At 43.9% G+C, this 19,683-nt stretch overlaps 1 protein-coding gene across 2 annotated transcripts in view; it reads right to left on the reverse strand.

Annotated features, from left to right (window-relative positions):
- KCNK2 (potassium two pore domain channel subfamily K member 2) overlaps positions 1-17,653 on the reverse strand; it is a 201,821-nt gene extending 184,168 nt beyond the window's left edge. Inside the window, exon 1 of one of the 2 annotated variants that reach the window (XM_054022787.1) lies at positions 17,503-17,653. The gene's annotated coding sequence lies outside the window, so the exon portion shown is untranslated. The remainder of the gene's footprint in view (positions 1-17,502) is intronic. The other variant, XM_054022786.1, reaches the window with a different exon arrangement.
- Between the last annotated feature and the right edge of the window lie 2,030 nt (positions 17,654-19,683).

Consider the following 19,683-nt stretch of genomic DNA (forward strand, 5'->3'; position numbering starts at 1 on the left):
AATTAATTTTCCTTGAGTGTCCCTGTGTAGCCAAGCCCTAAAACTGACAATATGATTCAGTAATCTGAACACAATATGATTTTCTTTAGGAACATGGGTTGTCTTCTTCCCACTGCATCACCTAGAACCCAAATCTGTCATCTCTGTCTTGCACAGAATCCTGTTTTCTGTGAATGAACAGGTTTATTGCATAGTTTTGAATAAATGTGTTGGGTAAAATGTATCCCTGGGGTAACCTTGTTGAAATCAATGAAGTTAATTCAGCATGAATTTAGCCTTTATTTCCCATCCCCTCCCCCAAATTACTATGACATCTAGTTACATCAACAAATGTTTTAAGAGTTTTCTTTAGAAAAACCTGTGTGTATGTGCATGTAAACTCATTACATGCAACATAGTAGAGGTGCATTTTCCATGTCCATGGCATGAAGCTTATTAATCATATGCTAATAGCTATCTTCTTAGCTGCTTGTGTCAATATGGTAACCTCACAACTACATAGGATGACTCGTGGTGTACCGAACGATCTATGCTAGCAGAGCTCCTAGTTCCCATGGAGACTGTGGATATTTAAAATAATGTAACAAGCTAGAGCAGTGGTTCTCAACTGATTACACACCGTGGGCCACATATGGGGCCCACGATGTGTTACGTGGGCTGCAGGGACCAGATGGCAGGGCAGCGGCAGCCCCAAACCTGATCCTCACTGTGCGGGCCAGGCAGCTGCCCAGGAGCTTGCGGGGCTGGGCAGCTGCCCCAGCACCCCACTGCACCAGGGCAGCCCAGCTCAGACCCCTCCATGCCGGGGAGCTGGGAACCCAGCGGACCCCAGGCCAACCTTTAGCACACAGCTGAACTGGGCCTCAGCTGTGTGCTAATTGGGCCGCATGCACCCCGGGTTGAGAACGACTGAGCGAGAGAGATGGTGCTGTCATGGCTTGCTTTACCACGTGGATTCCATTTATGTAATATGTTTGTTGACCACTTTGGTACATCCAGAAGCTTTCCTTAGTTGCTGTATCTAGCCCATCGTTTATTGCAGTGGTGCAGGGGGTCCGCCAAGCATGGCCAGCATTAGAGTCGCAGGGGCCCAGGGCAGAAAGCTGAAGCCCCACCACATGGGGCTGAAGCCTGGGGCCCTGAGCCCTGCCAGCCGGGGTTGAAGCCAAAGCCTGAGCAATGTAGGTTTGCAGGGTCCCCCATGCAACTGCCCTGCTCGTTACCCCCTAATGCTGGCCCTGGCTTTGATACACACACACAAAAAAACCCCAGTTATTATGGCACAGGTGGGCCATGGAGTTTTTATAGGGGGGGGGGAGAAAAAGAGGGTCTCAAAAAGAAAAAAGTTGAGAACCCCTGGTTTATTGTCTTATTGACTTGGGTGTAGATGAATTAGGCTGCTGAGAGGAGCAGCCACACTTCTTGTTAAAGTCCTAGGCACCTTTGGAAGTGGCCTGTCTCCTTGCTAAGGCTAGGAGAACAAAGTGACTAGATTCTTCGCCTTGCATAAAAGGAGATCCCCAAAATGACAGATTTCCCAGATTAGGACAAATTTTTTAAATTTTAAGGGAACAAAATGTTAATGTTTAGACTTGGAAGGTTTAGAGTTTTTTTTTCCCCAATCGATCAATGTTGCTTTCACCACACAAGCTGACCCAAAAAAAAAAGTTACATCAATAAATCAGAATTTACAATTTACACTCACACAAAGAAAAATGTTGCTTGAGAATTTAGTTTAAGATATTTACTTTGTGTATTTTGATGTGATGTTGACAATGTGTGTTTTAATTTGTGTGTTTTGTTTGTCTGTATCCTCCACCTCCCTTTCTTTCCTACAACTCTAAAAATAGATTTAAAAAAGTTAATGCTTAAAATTAAATATTGATATGTCAATTTAGAAGGAAATAAAAAAAAATTGAATTCTGCCAAGCCTAATTATGTTTTACCTACATTTGTTTTGCAGATGTGTAAAATCGGTTCATGGACAACTGATACTTGAACTCTACATTGTTATTATTTTAAACCTCCTTTAGCTCTTCTAAACATTCAAGACCTAACGAAGAGTCATGTTGCATACTTTTCACTGTCACTTACATCCTGTTGCAATACAGAGAGAACATGCACCAGTATCTTGTGGCTCTTGCTTCAATGTCCACTGGATCAGATTTTGCCCCATTTTATCAGTGAAACCCAGTAACTTCATAATTGATTATTGTAAACATTAATATCCAACTGTCCTAATAAGTGGGATTGTACTCCACTTAAATAGTTACCTATACAGAACTAGAGTTTTCAGTACAGTACATATTTCTGAGAGATTCAGCCCATGAGTCAAGTCCTGCTCTGCAGGAAGTCAGTGGCAAAATTTCAGACTTCTAAATCAGATCGTGTGAATTAATTATATTGATTTATATTAATCAACTGATTAGATTGAATGATATATAGATTTCTACTGGTGTGAGATCAAAACTCATGCCCATTGTCTCTTTCCCAAGCTCTACTATTTTCCCCTACTTTAGCTCAAAGACATTCATACTGAATCACTCCTGTGACAAGTGAGATCGCAGGGTAAAAACAATCACAGCTGTTAATGACAGTTATGGAAGACCTTTCCCACTGGCTAGCAGAGAGGCCTCATGCCGCTAGAATCTTTTCTTCCTCAGACAGTGAAGGAATGGTTCGTTTGTAATGTGACACTGACAAAATATCTTCAAGAGTTTTGCTATTTTCAAAGTTTTATTCTTAGGCTCATCTCTTATAACAAGTCATCTTGTGTTTTAACAGGGGTCTGGCACACCTTTCTGAAGTCATTGTGACTGCATTTACCTAGGGTGATCAGATCACCCAAAGACAAATATCGGGACGCGGGGGGGGGGGGGGGGTGATGCGCGGGGGGGCGGGGCCCTGGAGGGCCAAAAAAAAAAAAAAAAAAAAACACCCTCCCTCCACAAGCGCTGGAGGGAGGCCCGGGAGACGCAGGGGAAGCGCGGGGCCGGGGTGAGTAACAGTCCGGCCTGGTCCCCAGCAGGCAGGACTCAGTTGGGTGGTAGGGCGAGGAGGGGGGCGGCCCGCGGGGCCAGGCGGTGGCTGTTCTCACCCCCGGCCAGCGGGACTTGGGAGCAGCCGCTGCTGCAGCTCCCACTGCCGCGGGGGCAGGAAGTGGCCATGGCGCTCCGCGGCTGCGGCTCTGGCGCCCCCGAACCTCCCGAGCCTGGGCCTGCTGCGGGGACCCAGCAGCGCGTATGCTGGGCCCAGCCCAGCCCCTGGCCAGGCGCGTCTGGGCTGCTGCCCAGCTGGTGCTATCCCGCGGCGGCCCCGGAGTGGGGGCAGCAGGCCCCAGCCCCCCCCCCGTCCCGCAGGGGAATGAACGGGGCTGGGCGGCCGATGCCTCCACCCCGGGGCCGCCGCGGGATAGCACCAGCTGGGCAGCAGCCCAGACGCGACTGGCCAGGGGCTGGGCCCAGCATACGCGCTGCTGGGTCCCCGCAGCAGGCCCCGGCTCGGGGGGTTCGGAGGCGCCGCAGCCGCGGAGCGCCATGGCCGCTTCCTCCCCCCGCGGCAGTGGGAGCTGCAGCAGCGGCTGCTCCCGAGTCCCGCTGCCCAGGGGGGGAGAACAGCCGCCGCCTGGCCCCGCGGGCCGCCCCCCCTCCTCTCCCTACCGCCCAACTGAGTCCTGCCTGCTGGGGACCAGGCCGGACTGTCACTCACCCCGGCCCCGCGCTTCCTCTGAGTCTCCCGGGCCTCCCTCCAGCGCTTGTGGAGGGAGGGGGAATGGTGAGCCCGGGGAAGAGGTGGGGATTCGGGGAGGGAGCCAATCGGGGGAGGAGGGGGCGGAGTTGGGGCGGGGGAGGGGCGAGCACTTCCAGGCTCCGGGGCATTTCCTTGTTTGTCCAGTGTCCCGACCGCATGTCGGTCGGGACGCGGGACAAACAAGGAAATATCGGGACAGTCCCGATAAAATCGGGACGTCTGGTCACCCTACATTTACCAGTTCATTGCTATTAACCAGTGTCAAGACCAGATAAAGAAACATTGTGCTTTATAACTATATGCTATTAAGTTACACAACTGGCTTCAGCTCTTAAAGATCCTAAGCAAGTTCAGGACTACTGTGGCAGAGCACAAACTGTCCTGCCGGATCGTGTCTCCCACCTATGCTGTAAGGAGAGGGCAGAGTTGCAGGGACTGGCTACAGTGCAGGTGCACAAAACAGGAAGTTTCCTTCCAACAAAGCCCAGCTGCAAATGCCCAGCAGAGAATTATGGCCTCTTTGTGCCATCTGAGGGGTACTCACAGGTGACTAACTCTGTAACTTATCAAATCATTTATTTCCATTCTAAGGAAAGATATCTTGATTGTTAGTAGACAAAGCTAGACATCCATAACAATTCCTGAACACCCAGATTTCCCATAAAATAGTGGTGCTGTTACAGTACATACCTCAACCTTCCAGGCAACGTAATCAAACACCCAACATGAGGGATACAACAATTATTCATGCAGAAAAAAAACAAACAAAAACAAGTGACGCAGGATTTCATGTAAATAAACTCTTTCATGGTTCCTTATTCCTGATGCAAGTAATTTTTAACACTAAAAGGGAGGGCATGCCAAGTTTGTGTGGCATGCAGGGCCGACTCTAGGCACCAGCGAAGGAAGCAGGTGCTTGGGGCAGCCAATACAAAGGGGCGGCACTCCATCCGGTATCGCGGCGGCATCTCCAATAAAAAAGCCGATCAGCGGCACTTCGGCGGCAGCTCAATTGCGCCGCCCCAAAGAGAAAGAGAGGGAGTGAAGGACCCGCCGCCAAAGTGCCGCCAATTGGTGCTTCCCCCCACCCCCATGTTGGTAACTGTAGGATTAAATTGAGTGATTTCCTTCAAACGAGGGACACTTGTGAGGAAAGCGTGTGTGCAAGTTTCAGAGAAAGCTACAGATCACATTTTAGTTTGTTTTAAAAAAACAAACATCTCATTATAGACCTTTGGTACATAAAACCCAGATGGCCCTCTGGAGATTAGAACACAGCCTCCTTCAATCACACTTTGGTAAAGCAATAGGATGACAGCGCAGGGACTAAACTCCCAGTGAGGTCTGTCAAGTTAAACACCATAAGAAAGCTTTGCAAATATTACTACGTTATATATTTGAACTACTGTTTTTCCTACTGTTAAATATTAGAGCTGTATGCAGTGTGTTCACACACACAGTGCGGGAATTGGACTCCAGTGGAACGGATGATGTGAATGACACCAGAAAACTAACAACTTATGAGAGATGATGGCCCTAAACGTACACTCTGTGTAAAGTGAAAGCTGATTTGGAAGCCACTACACAACTCCATTCCACCCATGCTGTGTGTGCACTAGAGACCCCCTCACAATGCTCTTTATTCAGAGACAATGATGAGCAGTGGAAGCAGCTTCTATTAAAGTCACTTTGAAGGTTGCCTGCTTCAGAAATTTCTGAAGCATCTACCCATCTTTCCCCTGGTGCTCATGTTCATTATGCGTAGGCCTAAGATTGGGTCATGGAAGCTCTGGAGACTGCCAGAGATCTGAGACATTTTCCGCTTCAGCGCCGGTGGTGGGGGGGGCCTTAGAGCTTCGAGCTGAACCCCCCCCCCCCCCTCACCTCCTGCAGCAGTTCTCGGGCTCTCATCCCCGTCAACCCCCTTTTGTCACAGTTTTTAGTAAAAGACCGGTCCGTGACTGGTCCCTGTCACAGTCCATGAATTTTTATTTCCTGTGACCGGTCCTGGTCTTTTACTAAAAATAATCGTGACAAAATCTTAACCTTAACTATGTTTGACAACAGACCATATAGAATGCAGTCCTTGTGGGTAGGCCTTCTGATGCTCTTGACTTCTCATTCAATTCTTTTAGAACTTGTGCCATCATAGGAGAAGGCACATGAAGAAAAGGAAAATTCACCTGAGATGACAGGATTCAATAGTACTATAGGCTAGCTTGTGATCTCCACAACAGTGGTGCAGATTCAGAGGAATTCCTCTGACTCCAGTTAGAGTACTGCAACTTGTAGCAGCTCAGAAACAGACTCTGAATGTGACCCATCATTCCTTTGTTTAAATGAGCTTTTCAGAACACCACTTGATGGATTTTGCCTTTCCACTAGGAAGGCAGAGTAGCCAAGCCTACATTAAATATTCTGCCTTTTCTTTATAATATTATCAGTGCCAGATGATGGAATTTCACCCACAGAACGGGTATATAATAGACCAGAGGGGGGCAAACTATGGCCCGCAGGCCACATCCGGCCTGCAGGATGCTTCCCTCTGGCCCCCGAGCTCCTGCCAGAGAGCGGGGTCAGGACAGGCTTGTGGAGGAGCCAGCCCAACTCCGCGGCAGCGCAATGAGTGGGGCATAGACTAGCCCCTCCCCTTCTGCTTCACTCCCTCCCTCGTAGTCACAGTTCCTCCAGCACCTGGGCAGTATGGCTGCAGCTCTGGCTGGGCGGCACGGCTATAGAGCCGCCAGACCTAGTGCTCCAGGGCAGCGCAGTCAGGGGCCTGGGCCCTGCTGCCAGGGACAGAGCAAGCCAGGGCCCCCCTCCACCTCCAGCATGCTTGGCCCCTGTTCCCAGCAGCCAGGCCCAGACAGGGAGCAAGGCCTGCCTGACTGCCAGGGAGAGCAGCCAAATCAGCAGGGGAAATGCACAGGAAAGGACTGAGCACCCCTCTCCCCCCAACCCCACAGATAACGTGGGGCAGGGAGATTGGATGGAGCGGGGGTCCTGAGGATGGGCAGGGGGTGGGGAGCAGGGGTGTTTGGATAGGATGCGGGAGTCCTGGGGGGAGCGGGGGATGGGGGGGTTGGATGGTAGTGGGGGCTCCAGGGGGCTGGATAGGGGGCAGAGGCCAGGCCACGCCTCGCTGTTTGGGGAGGCATAGCCTCCCCCAGCCTTCCCTACCCAGCCCTCCATATAATTTCTGTACCTGATGTGGTCCTAGAGCCAAAAAGTTTGTACACCCCGTTATAGACAATAGTATTATATAAGTTTACCTTTGTAAAGCTCAAGTGTTGTTCATTTGTATTATACATGTTCACAGAAAAGAGCCCCTTCTCTGTTTGTGTTAAAACACTGTTTAAAATAAATCAATGTAGTATTTACTGTAGATGGTAAAAGTCAAAGTTATCTGTTTATGACTCCAATAGCAACCTTTTGTTCCTTTATTTGGCTGCTCGGAATTTCTGAGAAGGAAATTATACTGATAATCATTTTCCCTAGAAATTCAGGGCAGAATAATCACATCAAATCATTTCAACTAATTTATGTATTTTGTTATTTGTTCCGTTGGCCCATTTTGTCAGGATGACCATCATAGTCAATATCCTTGGTATATTAGCATCCTGCAGTAATGTATTTAAGTTGGACATGTTATTGTATTTTTGTCTTAAGTACAAAAATAATAGAATGAGATGCAAGATAAGCCCATACATCTTGTATTTAGTTATTAAACTACGTATTTGTTTCTCCTACAGGTTTGCCGATTTAAAATGTAACTCAGCAGAAGATTCAAAATACAATACAATTTACTCATTACAGACCAAATCCCAAAGCCAGCAGTCCCAGAAGTGCAGAACCTTCAGTAGTTCTTTGGCCCAGAAAGGCTCTGTAGAAACAGATGGAAAAATCCCAACAAGGGGAGAGGAAAAGAGAGAGGGCTACACATTCTTGTCTGGTTGCCCATCCTCTACTTCTCCAAAAGCCTGGAGTCAGACTCCATCCAGCCCATCTGCCATACAGAACAATTGAGTCCTAGGGACCAATGTCACTAGAAGACATATGCATGCACTTCATTTCCCCAACATCCAGAAAGGTGAGAAGGTTCTTCCACTCACTGACAAGAAACTAGTGAGGGTCTGACTACAGACTTTGGCAAATCCTTTATTAGCCCACAGCACTGGAGTATGAATTGCATGCACAGTAGGTATAATGGCTTTGGCAAGTATACTAAATTAGAATTTCAGTTGCCTTTACTAATGAAGAAACCCAGCAAAGTGAAGTGTAATTATTTTCAACTGGTTCCAACTTTATTTTGGATTTGTGCTAGTCCATTATATTTTTCACATTTATAAATCCAGTTTTTATTCAAAACATTAAAATCCATAACACATGCATAGGCACTAGCAAAGATGACATTGGAAGACAGACATTTTTGCATTTAATGGGGGGGGGATTAGAATTCAGACTCAACTTTTCACTTATTTAAAAAGGAAAGAAACCAAGGAATAGGACATGACATATCAGTTATTGCCTCTGAATTTTATAGTATTAGAAACAGCATTGGAAACTTACCTCTTCACTTATTACCACCAAAATGATAAAGTTAATCATGCCTGCTGTGACCCAAGAACCTCTTACTGCCTACTGGCCAGAGGGTTAGAAGAATGTCCTGATTCTGGTATATTCTTCGGTAAACCAGAATGTATGTCACATGGTATCTTAAATGAAAGCCAGGGTCACGAGTCATTTATATCACTGTGAAATGTATGTACAGATACTATGTAAGGAGCTATGTAGACCTACTGAAAATATTTTCTAAAGTCTAGATCAAAGCAGAGCCATCTGGCAGAAAACCTGTTAGTCAAGACATGTTTATTCACCTGTTTCTCTTTTGAAATGTAAGTTAAGTATGGTCTCATTTACAAATGGGTCTCGCATCACCCATCTAAGCTAAATGCAGACAAATGATTGTGAGAATTTCAGCCAGCAGGTATGGAAACAGTGGTGGAAGAGAACATTGTCTTGAGATATAGTCCAGCAAACCGCTTGAAGTGTATTTGGGGAATAAAGACAACACCCCTGCCCACACTCCATCCAGCACCTAGGAAGCAAATGGCAGCACATTTAAAATCAGGAAAAATGAGATCACAACTAGTCTTGTCTGAAACACTGCAGAGGACTTTGGGGGTAAGCTGCTTTAGACAGCAGGTTAGCCTGTTAATTTTAGTTTTCAGAAAGCATGTTATGATTTTATATGCAACCTTTTATTTCCATTATTCATACACACTCTCTCTAAATCTTTGGTAATAGATAACACTTATATTTATGCGAAAACAAAAATAAGTTATGGTATTAAACAAGGGAGCTGATCCTAAGTGCAATCATACAAGCTGGTGTGCATTCTGTTCTCTTAGGAACAGCAGGCCTGGTATTTCTGTGGCTGTTCAGTGGATAAGGGCACTAGAGTGGAACCCTTGAAACGAATTTGTGGACTGGGGTCCACCTATTGTTAATCTGTAAGGCAAAGTAAAGTCTAGTATTTTCAGGAGGAGATTGCTTGGGTGGCTAACAGGATGGTGGTGTTAGGGAGCTGACACCATCACACCTGTGCATGTTTTCTTTGATATACGGATTTAAAAGCCTTAGGAGCTTCACTTCCTAAAGACTAGGGAATATTGTGACTGGGTTTCCTCCCTCTACCATTAGTGGAAATGAGTCTTCTGATAAGGAGTGTACTGAAGCCTAGATGGAACTTCCAGAAGGCAGATTGGGGCACCTTTACAGACTAATTAGAATGGAGCATTGTAACCATCCCTCTAAACATCATCTCCATAGAAGATGCAAACTGTCATTTTTGTTGTGCCATCTTTAAAGCTGCAAGTGCAACAATTCCACGCAGTTTCCAACCAGTGTAAATTCCATGTTTGAAGGAGGATTGTGCAGACCTGCTGAGGCAGTATAAGCAGTCAGGTGATCTGGAGATTGTGGACCATCTTATAGAGTCATTCGGCTCGCCATGCTCGATGGGAGGAAGTGACAGTGGTGCTTAACTTTACGTGGTCAAGCCAGAAGAGCTGGAGCTTAATTCATCGACTAGGTGCAGCTCAACATCCATATGGAGAAAGCAGGCCAGCAGTTACTCCAAATCAGACTGCCAGTCATCTGTTGAAGGTCACCAAAGCTCCTGTTGACAGAGTTGTCAAGTGCCAGGTACATGACAAGTGGCAGTGTTTCCTAAGGAGTAATCCAGCAGATAAGATTGAGCCATTCACTAGTCTGGAACTGGATAAAGGACTGAATGATTTAAAAATGGGAACAGCTCCTGGATAGGATATAGTTGTCTCATGAATTCATGAGACATCTGGGTCCTTGCGCTCAGGAATGGCTCATCAGAGTTCTGCGTGAATCCAGACTGCCTAGAATCTGGCACCAAGTGAAGGTCATTGCCTTGCTGAAACCTGGGAAAGATCCATACTTGCCTTCTAGCTACAGACCAATTTCACTTCTAAGCATCTGCTTTAAGGTGCTCAAGCATCTGATTTTGCAAAGAATTTCACCATCTGTGGAAGGCATGCTGGCATCAGAGGAAGCCGGTTTTCACTGCAGTCGTAGTACATGTGATCAAGGGCTGGCATTGGTTCAGTTTTCCTTGTCCTGACCGTGGCATACAATTATGGTTTGTCACACAGGTCTTTGGATGAAATGGTCTACAACTATGTCAAGTTGGTTAGTATGTGCAATGGCTCTGTTTCTGATAAATCACCATTTCTGTGCATATATTGGTGCTAGAACAAGTGCTTGAAAGCACCAGAAGAATGGCCTCCAACAAGGAGGCACTCTCTCCAATGTTATTCAATTTATAGTTGAATGACCTACCACATACCAGGTCCCACCAGTTTGTTTATGCAGACAACATATGCCTTGGTACTCAGTCACACTCCTTTGGACATACTTGAGAGTGCCCTGAATGCAGATATGGTAGTTATGGCAGATTATTGTCATCAGTGGTGCCTGATATCAAGTGAAAGTAAGACTAGGTGGAGTATTTTTCCCTCTTACATCATGCACAAGCAGGCAGAGATCTGAATATAGTTCTCAGTGGTCAGCGAATAAAGCATGATTCACATCCGGTTTATTGAGGTGTCATGTTAGCTAGAATACTCACATATCATGACCATCTTACAAAGACAGCGACTAAAGTCAAAAATGTGCAACAACCTGCGCGGAAGACTGGCCAGAATGACATTGAGGGACCAGTGCCCAAATGTTACGCACTTCAGCCTTGGCACTCTATTACTTAGTAGTGGAGTATCAAACTCCAGTATGGGCTTGCTCATCTCACACAAAGATGATCGCCATACAATTTAATTGCACCCTGTGTATTATTTCAGGCATACTTAAATCTACTCCTCTACCATGGTTACTGGTTCTCTGCAATATTGCTCCACCTAGTGTTCAGAGAGGAAAGTGTATCAAAGTTCATGACGAAGTTGTGCAATATGCCACTGTTAATTAGAGACTTGTTTAATCCACCATATGGCCATCTGCCCGCATACCACCTGTTGTGGATAAATTTACTGGGTAAGGGATTTATGGTAAAGGACGTGTGGTGAGCGTCATGGTCTGCAGAGAAAGTGACAAATAATTATCTCATCTCAAACCCCACTCAACATCAATCCAGGTTTGATTTACTGTAAATGCAATGGAGCCTCCTGAACCAGTTTCATACTGGACATGGAATTTGTGCTGCAGCGGAACTTCAGTGGCATTTAGAGATAGAGACTATGTCGATGTGGGCAGCTACAAACCATGACACATACTGGTCTTTGTGCCTTGAACATAGTTGATAAGAATGCTGTGGCTTGGCTTGACTGGACTTCATATGCCAAATAATAAATAAGTGGTGTGTTAGTCAACAAAAGTTCCAATGCAAGTCATATCAGCTAAAGAGCTGAAATTAAGCTATTGTGGTAAACAAAAGTCATGACAACAATCTCTCCCTGAATTACCTGCATTCTCTGGTGCAAGAGGAAGAATCCCATGCCCTGCTACAGACTAGGGACCGAATGGCTAGGCAGCAGTTTTGCAGAAAAGGACCTAGGGGTTACAGTGGGCAAGAAGCTGGATATGAGTCAACAGTTTGCCCTTGTTGCCAAGAAGGCTAACGGCATTTTGGGCTGTGTAAGTAAGGGCACTTACTCGATCCCACAGATCGAGGGACGTGATCATTCCCCTCTATTCTGCATTGGTGAGGCCTCATCTGGAGTACTGCGTCCAGTTTTGGGCCCCACACTACAAGGAGGATGTGGAAAAATTGGAAAGAGTCCAGCGGAGGGCAACAAAAAATGATTAGCGGGCTAGAGCACATGACTTATGAGAGGCTGAGGGAACTAGGATTGTTTAGTCTGCAGAAGAGAAGAATGAGGGATGGATTTGATAGCTGCTTTCAACTACCTGAAAGGGGGTTCCAAAGAGGATGGATCTAGACTGTTTTCTGTGGTAGCAGATGACAGAACAAGAAGTGGGGGAGCTTTAGGTTGGCTATTAGGAAAAAAAAAATTTCACATGGAGGGTGGTGAAACACTGGAATGGGTTATGTAGCGAGGTGGTGGAATCACCTTCCTTAGAAGTTTTTAAGGTCAGGCTTGACAAAGCCCTGGCTGGGATGATTAGTTGCTTTTAGGTCCTGCTTTGAGCAGTGGGTTGGACTCGATGACCTCCTGAGGTCCCTTCCAACCCTGATATTCTAGGATTACCTGTTCTGTTCATTCCCTCTGGGGCACTTGGCATTGGCCACTGTTGGAAGACCGGATACTGGGCTAGATGGACCATTGGTCTGACCCAGTACAGTCACTCTTATGTTTTTACGCACAGTAAGTTATCAGTTTCCAGAAGGAGTCATAGGGTTATGTGCATGACATTTAAGGTTATTATAGGAGGAATCAGACAAATCACGGGCTTCTAACTCTTCCTCATCATTGCCAGAAGGAATAGCCAAGCCTATTACAGAGCCCTAGGAAGAGGGCCCCTAGTAATGATATGGACAGCATGATGTTACAAAGTAATAAATAGAATGGCACTGTAATGGTATGTGCCATTGTAATAAGTCCAACAGCAATTAGAATAAAATACTGCTCTCAGATGTCTATACATGTCATTCCCAGTGGGAATCACCTATGTGCATTCAAAAGGAGGATTTGTTGTGAATATTTTGACATCGGTTATTTCAGAGAGCCTTTGACAAAGTCCCTCACCAAAGGCTCTTAAGCAAAGTAAGGATTCATGGAATAAGAGGAGAGGTCCTCTCATGGATACAGAACTGGTTAAAAAAAAAAAAAGACAAAAAACAAAAAGGTTGGAATAAGTGGTCAGTTTTCACAATGGAAAGAAACAAACAATGGGGTCCCCCAAAGGTCTGTACTGGGACAGTGCTGTTCAACATATTCATAACCGATCTGGAATAAGGAGTGAACAGTGAGGTGGCAAAGTTTGCAGAGGATACAAAATTACTCAAGATAGGTAAATTCAAAGCTGACTGAAAAGTTAAAGATCTCACAAAACTGGGTGACAAAATGGCAGATGAAATTAGATGTTGAAAACAATTCCAATTATATATACACAAAATGAAGGAATCTAAATTAGCTGTTACCACTCAAGAAAGAAATCTTGGCATCACCATGGATAGTTCTCTGAAAACATCTGCTCAATGCTCTGCAGTAGTCTAAAAAGCTAACAACGTTAGAAACCATTAGGAAGGGAATCGATAATAAACCAGAAAATATAATTCCACTGTATAAATCCATGGTACACCCACACCTTAAGTACTGCATGCAGTTCTGGTCACCCCATCTCAAAAAAAGATATTAGAATTCGAAAAGATGCAGAGAAAGGCAACAAAAGTGATTATGGGTATGGAAGTTTCCATATGAGGAAAGATTAAAAAGACTGGGACTGTTCATCTTAGAAAAGAGATGACTAAGGTGGGATATGATCGAAGTTTGTAAAATTATGAATGCTATTCACTTTCTTCATAGGGAAGTATCAGTTACCATTTCATCATATAACACAAGAACTAGGGGTCACTCAATGAAATTAACAGGCAACAGGTGTAAAACAAACTGAAGTACTTCTTCATAGTCACCTTGTGAACTCATTGGCAGGGGATGTGAAAGCCAAAAGTGTAACTGGGTTCAAAAAAGTATTTGATAATTAATGGACCTATCCTCCATGAACTTGCTATTAGCCAAGTTTGTCAAGGACACAGCCCCATCCTCTGGGTTTCCATAAACCTTCAAATGTCAGAAGCTGGAATTCGACAACATAGAATTGATCACTTGAAATTGCCCTGTTCGGTTCATTCCCTCTAAAGCAACTGATACCAACCACTGCCAGAGACAGGATTCCAGCCCAGTATGGCCACTTTTATGTTCAAAATGGGTCAACAAAATGGCCAATTATGTAGATAATCAACGTTGTTAATACTACACTTACAATTCAGTTGATAACTGCTCTACTTAGGTATGGAACAAATTTACAGGTGCGCCCAAACCATAGCTATCTAGCTGAATCATGCTGCTCACCTTCCCTCTGATCTTTGAGGGCTTGGATAAAGTGAGACCTGAATCCAAACCAGCTCTGGGTTTGGTTTGCAAAGGTAAAACCCTATCCTGCAAAACCATTGTTGCTTTCACCCATCTCTACAACTGAGCCAATAAATACTACTACTTATATAGCACTATAGATATGTACAGCCCTGAACATAGGACAGCTGTGCTCAAATAAGAACCTGGTTCCCTGCCTATACGAGTTAAAATTCTCCTCTACCCCACGCCAAGCCTGTGTTGCCAGACTTGGCATAGGGGGCTTCTCTGGGACTGGGAAGAAACCCCAGATTCCAGAGTACTGTAGTAGCAGAGCCACTCCATGATTGCTACTGCAGAGCCTACTAAACTCCAGTGCTTCTGCTCCATCAGGGGACAATAGTGGGCGGGTGAATCCACATAGAGGAGGAGTCACCAACACTGTTGTCTGAGTAAATGCTTTTTAGAGTTCAGGCTTCCCAAATCCTCTCTCCCCTCTGCCCAGTGCAGTGTTGGGTTCCACATTGGTTCCTGTGGAGCACGGGGCAAGATTTGCCCTTCAGGACATGTTCTATACCATACCAGCTTAAGAAATAGGATGCCATATAGAAGCAGGTGGTCATTGTAGCAGAAATTGATGTTAAATATATTTCCAGTGCTATCTGTCAACAAGCTATTTAAGGCTTGTCTCTATATTTTTATCCTTCCTGCCGGTCTGAGTTTCTGGATGATTATTGCAAATTAATGATAAAGATAATAGCAAAATAGGCTTCCTTCCAGTGGCTGGAAACATGTATTTTGGAAACATGTTGCTCCAACAGTTTATTGCAGCCAGAAATTAAGGATTGCAAGAATCAAATCATGCTATTTATGTATTAGACAAGAGACAAAGGAACAGACGTTCCTGCTACCATTTCAATAAAAGGAATGGCTCTAATCATTTCATTAAGGCCTATTTTAGGGGTAAGTAAACAGATGTAAGTAAAGTAACCAGGGCAGATGAACTTATGTTGGTTCTTGTGTGTAATACCACTACAGATTTTACATGAAGTGGTTTATTCTAGTTTTAGTTTAAAAAGTAGTAGCCCCAATCCTGCAATCTTTATGCCAAGTTCAGTCCTGCAAGGTGCTGAGCACTCGTTAATTTTCATGTGTTGGTCCAAGTATTGGCACACTGTCCATTCGCTTGCAAAAGCTAAACCTTGTTAGTTTACAGATTTCCTTAACAAAAGTGTTTCACGCCTAGGTAATAGTTGGGTGTCAATGCATGCATTGACTACAGACAAAAGCTTTTTTAAGCTCCTATCCTGCAAGCAGTTGGATTTACATACATCACTCCCCAATCTCATGTCTTCACAGAGCCACACTGAAGTCAATGGACTCTTCACTAGCACAGCTGCTTACAGAATCAGGACTTTAGTTAGTTGGTTCAAATCCTGTGATCACTGTTCCTAGGAAGGAAGATTTAAAAGTAGTAGGGGTTATTTAACACTTTCCTAGAGTGGTAAAGAGTTAGCTTGCATAGCAAGCTAAATAGGCATTGGAATGCATTTAGTTTATGATAATACAATCCACTGAAAACAAAGGGGGAAGAGAGAGATACACACATGGGAATATAATGGATTCCTATTGATACATTACCGATCTGTTTTTCAAAAGTGTTGAGTCCTCATAGTTCCCATTTATTTCAGTTGGGGCTGGAGGCACTAAGCACTTCTGAGAATGGGGTCCTAGAACTTCTAAATAGGTTTTGCAATGCAATTGCATTTAAAATGTTATTCTCAATATTTGTTTTACTCTGTTTGCATTGTGGTAGCACCTAAGAGCCCCTGGCAAGGATCACAGCCTGTTGTGCTAGGCACTGTATAAACAAACCAAGAAAACAATCCCTGCCCCTAAAATTTTACAATCCCAGTCTAGAATAGCCACTATATACCATGATGATGAGGAGCACAGTAGAGACAGACAGCTAGGCAAGCACTTCCGATCTTTTCACCTCTTGCAAGTTTAACAAAAAGTTTTATTTGTGTTTTAACAAGAAATGTTATTTTACTTTCAGCTCTATGGTGAAATCTCCTGGATATGCCACATTCAAGTACAGGATAACAAACACAAAAACACAGCTAATGTGTGTAAACTGTGTTCAAAGTTTGTGCTTGCTGTTCTGCTTGAAGACATTCCTTAGTGCTGATCTGCTTGGGCTTTTAAGATATTAAGTTTTTAAAAAAGCAAGGTGATTAATGTTTTTCTTTTGGTTTATTTTTATGAGTCACTCCACTAAGTATTTGCATTAGCAGGTCTCCTGCTGCCACTAGATGATTCAACCATGTTTGTTTAGTCGCTGTGTCTCTTGTAAAGTGCAACAATGTTGAATTTTTCTGGGTCTCCTTTTAAGTTCTACTAAATGTTTAAGTCTAATTTTTAAACAGTTGATTAAACACTCAATTTTGCAACCCTTCTGTGAGTAGCCCAACTGAAGTAAGTGGGACTACTCACTTGAGTAAGCATTGCAGGACCAGACCAATGTTTTTTTTGTTGCTCTTTGTATTTTCTCCTGCTGGAGCTGTATTAAAATGGAGGGCAAAAAACAACATAGCTGAAATGTCACTATAATTGAATGCAAAGCTTTTGTTTTCTCTTACGCTTCAAAATACAAAGCTATTTAATATGAACGACTTCTAAAACAAAAAACAAACAGTGATTACCATTTTTAAGCCACTCTAGAAAGAAGAATTATATTTCCATCTTAAAATTAGAAGAAGTTCTTTAACATGTTAGAGATACTTCATTTAGAAGCCAGCATCTTGACTGGCACTGGCATGACCTGACTTCTGCAAAATAAAATGTAATCAAAAGGTCTTGTTGCTTAGTTATGTCAGAGTGGAACTATAGGCAAGGTTGTGGCTATGTTAACCAGCACCAACAGTAGAAGCTAAGTCTAAGGGAGATTGAGGAGTTCCTAGATTTCTCTATTTCCCTTTCTGAGGCTGCCCATCCATACTCTGTTCAACCTTCTGAATCTCCTTTTCTTATCAAATTACTCTCTCAGCACAGCTTTAGTTCCCCCCTCCAGGATTGCAAGTATAAGGAGAGAAAGGGAGACTCTGAATTAAATACAACAGGGGTAAAAGCCTTTCCCACTAACTTAAAAGGGAATAAAAGTCTCTGTGCTTACCTGTTCACAAAGAAGCCTGTTTCAGACCAGAGATCTTCTACAGCTGAGAGTTTGGCTCTCAAGGGAAGCATTTGTAATGGCAGCTCTTCAGAACAGCACTATTTCTGCCACATCAGGTGTTAATGGTATTTTTCCTTCTCTGCAATCGATGCAATGGCTGATGGGAGAAAAGGGAGTGTTTAAGGACTATAAAAGGTTTTATGAGGCTTAAAGAGTGTTAGTATGTCTGAGAACAGCCTCCCCTTGAATAGACAGTTAGGATCTATGCAAGTTTGTCTTAAACTGCAGTACTACTCTGAAAAGTAACCCATTGTATCTTTTTACTGATCACATCTGTTCCCTGTGTGAATTCAGAGTTGCATCTGCTGACTTCTGCAACAAAAACACTATTACTTTGCATTCCTGCAGAACCAAAACAACTCAGGAAGAGTGAGCTACATCTCTGTTTTCTATTATTGACAGAACTATGTCACCTGTGATAATTCCAAGGCTAGTCAGTTACATGTGTGAAGATCAACTGGCCAAGTGAAAGTTAAGGCATAACTTGCAGAAACTTTATCACCTGTGATGATGTGCAAGCTAATAAGAACCTAACTTAATGATTGGCTCTCTTGTTGAATGTGTAGGCTTTTAGTTAAGGGAAAACACATCTTTTCAATTTGAAATGTGCTTAGATTTTAAAGTGAAGTTACTGGAAGATATTAAAACACAAGATTTCCCAAAGCTAGCATGGAACTTCTCCTGATATAAATTCTGTATTGTTATACATACATATTAGTTGTTTCTATTTTAAGTTATGTTACCTAGTAAATCAATATATTAATTAAACATGATCAGTTTCTGCTGTAATTTTTTCTTAACAGGATAACCCCAAAAGTCTCACACTAACATGCATTGAAATTAAAACCTGTTTTTAAAGACCAGGGACGACATTGTACCATTGATTTTAAAACTGAAACCTCACTTGAAAAGAGCAGCAAATATGGTCCCATATCACTCAACATTTCCAGCTCACTATTAGTTTTAAATACACATACACAGATACTGCTAAATAATTTTCTGCTAGGCAGGTTCTACTGAATATAGAATCAGAGAAACTACCACCACTAGGAGCAGAGTTCTACCTCCCCTTTGTGCAGTTATTCTTATTAAATCTAGTGAATAAAGCACTCAAGTTTTCAATACTCTCCTACTTAGGATGGATCAGCACAGTTTCCATCAGAGGCGGCTCTATGGTTTTTGCCGCCCCAAGCACGGTAGTCAGGCGGCTTTTGGCAGCACGTCTGCGGGCGGTCCGCTGGTCATGCTGATTCCGAAGTGCCGCCGAATCCGCAGGACCGGCGGACCTCCCGCAGGCATGCCGCCAAATGCAGCCTGACTGCTACCCTCACAGCGACTGGCAGGCCGCCCCCAAGGCTTGCCGCCCCAGGCACACGCTTGTTGTGCTGGTGCCTTGAGCCGTCCCTCATTTCCATGTCTTTGAAGGAGAAACTCTTGCAGTAATATTTAGTGCTTCTCTGTCTTCTTCCATTCAAACTATCTCATGTATGCTCATTTTCTTTCAGAAATTTCCTAGGTTAAGGTTCAAGGGTGTCTCTGTTCTAGACAGAATAAATTTGTGGTCTAAACTACAAAGTGTTTGTCATACAGCTAGACGACCATGTTTTGTTTTTTTTAAATAAGGAAAAGCTGCATGAATACTATTTGACTTCTGCATGTGCCAACGTTCTACAGTGCTCACTATTGTCTCTGTAGTGCTCACTATTCAGGTGACTGATGCTGTACATAAACTGAGATCTTTCCAGGATCAGATTCCTCCCTTCCAAAGGTAGTTGCAGACTTTAGACTATTTAAGTATCCGTTATAATATTGGGAACAGACAAAGGCTGGCCACTTTGTTTCATCTTCAGCAAGTGCTGGAGGAGGGGCTCTTAAAGTGATCTACTAAAGAGGTCAGGATGATTATTTCCATTTTATAGATGAGAAAACCGAGGCAGGGAGAGGCGAAGTGACTTGCATAAGGTCACAGAGCAGGCCAGTGACAGAACTGGGTACAGAACACAAGTCTCCTGAGTCTCACACAAAACCACACTGCCTCCCTAATTAAAATGTATTTGGTAACAATTTAAATATTTCAAAACCAAAAGTTGGCTATAAACAATGGATAACAGTTTTTTTGCT

Source organism: Malaclemys terrapin, chromosome 3 (assembly GCF_027887155.1).
Source record: "Malaclemys terrapin pileata isolate rMalTer1 chromosome 3, rMalTer1.hap1, whole genome shotgun sequence".
In the NCBI taxonomy this organism is placed as follows: Eukaryota; Metazoa; Chordata; order Testudines; family Emydidae; genus Malaclemys; species Malaclemys terrapin.